The sequence below is a fragment of the Branchiostoma belcheri genome, unplaced genomic scaffold, assembly GCF_001625305.1.
Source record: "Branchiostoma belcheri isolate BF01 breed outbred unplaced genomic scaffold, Haploidv18h27 scaffold224, whole genome shotgun sequence".
Taxonomy (NCBI): domain Eukaryota; kingdom Metazoa; phylum Chordata; class Leptocardii; order Amphioxiformes; family Branchiostomatidae; genus Branchiostoma; species Branchiostoma belcheri.
This window is the reverse complement of record NW_017803758.1, coordinates 122,776-126,264: the sequence shown is the minus strand read 5'-3', so window position 1 is coordinate 126,264 and position 3,489 is coordinate 122,776. Positions and strand designations below refer to the sequence as shown.

Below are 3,489 nucleotides of genomic sequence, written 5' to 3'. Positions count from 1 at the left end.
CACACCCAGTTTATTTGGCGTCTCTATCGGAAGCTGCACACCCTCAAATCTAGCGACCGTGTCTGGCGTGGAATAATTCTGAAGGAGAATAACTGTATATGGAACGAAAGGATATCTCTTCAGCTACAAGACCAGCTGAGTTTGGTTTCTTCAACCTTTTTAAGTTTGGTAAAATCAACGGAAAAAACATTATTTTCACTCCAAAATTAATGCCCAAAATTGCGAATTTTCGCGTAGGATAATCCCATAGAAAAAAATTTTCCGGCAGAAATGACTGATGCTGGCAGAAAGACCCAAGCCTTAACTATACCCGAGTAAATTATAAAGAAAATTCTAGTACTGCAATTTTCTAAACAGTCCACGGCGCGAGGGGTTGCAAATCCACCCATACGAAGGCGCAGAGCGAAATCTAGGTCAAACGGGCGGATTACACTTGGCGCGCAAGGATACCCGGAAGTAAGGTTCGGAGCCAAAAGAAATTTTCACCCCAAAATCACCATTTCTTACACTCTTCAGCCATGTTAATGTTTAATGATACTTCGTGGCAGTTTATGAGAAATGTCACATCAAACTTGGGCCCTCAAAACCCCTTCGTCACTTTTTTACAACGGACTATCACGGACCCCGGTCGCGCAAGAACTGTGGTGTGCACCGCTTACAAGTCAACACTCAGGCTGCCACTATTTTCTCTCTGAACACAGAATGAGTTGTGAAGTTGAGTTCCTATGACAGCTTGTCAGGTTTAGTTGTGCTGGTGAACTGGGAAGTGATCTGTCAGGGATCATCCCACCAGTCCGCGGGGGTGAATAAGGAGGAGTCTATTTAGTGTCGGTCATTGGACTAGGTTAGGTAAGTCTAGCCTCCTTTACAGACTTGTAGGGACGGCATTTTTTTTTTTACTTATGCCGCAGAGGGACGATTTTGCGGCACCAAGGGAGTTATGCCAGGGACAGAGTTTTGCTAGTTGAGGGTCTGCATGGGGGTGTCCTATAACAGTCAACGGTAAATTCAGCAGGCCCGACAACGCTTAACGGTAAATTCAGGATGGTTGGTAACGCTTAATGGTAAATTGACACATATTTTTTTTGGACTCCACTATATTCCGTATCTGAATTGGTGAGATAGAGTGATCGATGACGAAATGTATGTAACGAAGTGTGTTCACACCAGTGTGTCCTCTGTGTTCCACGCCTGCCTTGGACCCTGAGTGCTAGCCTCTACCAGGCTTGAGGGCGCGGCTGGAAATAGTAGAAATTGGCCAAATAGAGAGATATAACACACCGAGGGAGTTTAGCCATCCAGTTTACAGTTTGTGGGCCGGCCCACTGTAAACTGGATGGCTAAACTCCCTCGGCGTGTTATATCTCTCTATTTGGCTAATTTCTACTATTTCCAGCCGCGCCCTCAAGCCTGGTAGAGGCTACCTGTGTGCGCCTACAAATGCTTGAACTGTTGAAGAGGGGGACCGAGCGCAGCAGGCGCGAGCAATGTAGGGGGGTCCGGGGGTATGCTCCCCTGGGAAATTTTGCATTTTTAAACCTTCAAGAACGCATTTTCCTGCATTTTGAGAGGCAAAGTGACGACCGCTTCTTGAGGCTTGACTACTAGTACACAGGTCTATGCGTAACGAAGAATTATTCAGTAATGCTCAACGCTGAATTTAGGATGACAAATAACGCTTTACGTAGAATTAAAATGACCAATAACGCTTCACGAGGAATATACCGATAACGCTTAACGTTGAATGAGAGTCGGCTGGCAACGATTAACGGTGAATAAAATAGCCCATAACGCTTAACAAAAGAGGGCATGCAGAGCCTCCTAGTTGGACCCTAACGGGGGGTGTCCTAATTCCGACCTATGTTCCATGCAAATGCATAGACCTTTGGCAATAGTTTATCTGACCAAAAACCCGCGCAACATGAGATATAATATTGACAGATAAAGATCACAACGATTAAAGCTGCACAGCTGTGTATGTCACTTGAGTGTAGCGGCTTGCACCCAAGCGTAATGGTTCGCGAAACTTACGGCAGGTTTTTGGTCATTTTGCCGGTGGAACGTTCTATCGCAACAGGGGTGCCCTAATTCCGACCTAGTGTTTAACACAGGTCGATCTGAGAAGAGAGTTTAGAAATTATAATACACAAATTATGACTAAAACAATCCACAACTGTTTTCTGTTCCCAAACAAGTCTTCTTTTTACAATTACGCGACTTGCTCCAAAGCGACTGTTTGAAAAGCACAACCTGCATTTTTGACACGCTCGTCAGCCCCCGAACAAGCGTCGAATTCACACAGATTTTTCACTCGTCTGTTGTCGGAGTGTACGAACTAAAACAAACTTTGTGAGATTACCGATATCAACACAAAAACATTGTCCATTCTTGTGGTTATTTTTAGGCACGTGCTCCCATGCATAACGCCGCAACAAGGATTTTTCAAACTAGTTCGGTATTAGGGATGGGTCGGAATTAGGGCACCCCCCGTTAACGTTACATGTCTGCCAAGGAGGCTAACATAGAATTAGTTACATTTAGAGTTGAGTAGAGAGTAGAGTAGCTGTCTTTACAGTCAGGTAGGACTGCTCCTCATTGTTTCTCTGATCATGTGACTGTCATTCATTTCTAATTTTCCAGGATGAATGTCCAGATTTGGGTGAAAGATGGTATCATACTATGTATAAAAATATACCACTGACACAGTTATATCCAAACAGTTACTGAATACATCATGTATCACAGACTTTACTCACCATATACATAACGTTACTGGAGTCATGCCCGTAGCCAGGATTTTGAATGGGGGGGTTCTTCCCACTGCTTGAGGGGACCTCGAGCGCCGTAGGCGCGAGGCGAGCGCCGAAGGCGCGAGGTTCCTAGGGGGGTCCGGGGGCATGCTCCCCCGGAAAATTTTGAAAAATGAACCTTCTAAAATGGCATTTCGTGCATTTTTGAGAGGATTTCCAAGAAAAATCAGAGATAAATTTTTATTCAATGACAAAGGGAGTAGTTTTTCTACGATTCCAGTCCATCTTTTCAAGAAAAATCTTGGACCTTTACAAAGAAAAGTGGACCAAAAAGTGGACCTTTACATAAAAAGTGGACCAAAAAGTGGACCTTTACATAAAAAGTGGACCAAAAAGTGGACCTTTGAGCCTTGTAGGGGGGTTCTTCCGAACCCCCGAACCCCCCCTGGCTACGGGCATGGGAGTGAGCTAGAAGTCCAACTGAAACCATGGAGGTAGAAATTCTACCTCTATGCTGAAACCATGGAGGTAGGAAAATTCTACCTTCATGCTAAAACAAACCATTTTAGGAGCAGCTAATCATTATGAGGGGAGGGTCAAGTAGTGTAGAACAGACAAACCAGTGGCTTTAGGAACAAGAACAGGCTGTAGAGAAGGCACACTCCACCAGCTGACTGTATAGTGCTGTGTAGGACAGGGATAGCAGCTGGCTGGAGGAATAGGAACAGCTATGACAGGC

At 44.8% G+C, this 3,489-nt stretch overlaps 1 protein-coding gene across 5 annotated transcripts in view; it reads right to left on the bottom strand.

Moving 5' to 3' along the window:
• LOC109470427 (jmjC domain-containing protein 4-like) overlaps nt 1–3,489 on the bottom strand; it is a 20,976-nt gene that overhangs the window by 16,387 nt on the left and 1,100 nt on the right. For 2 of the 5 annotated variants that reach the window (XM_019769374.1, XM_019769375.1), the window contains exon 1: nt 3,371–3,478. The exons of 2 other annotated variants lie outside the window; for them this stretch is intronic. The gene's annotated coding sequence lies outside the window, so the exon portion shown is untranslated. Of the gene's footprint in view, nt 1–2,756; nt 2,780–3,370; nt 3,479–3,489 lie in introns of those variants that run through there. One more of the 5 variants, XM_019769373.1, reaches the window with a different exon arrangement.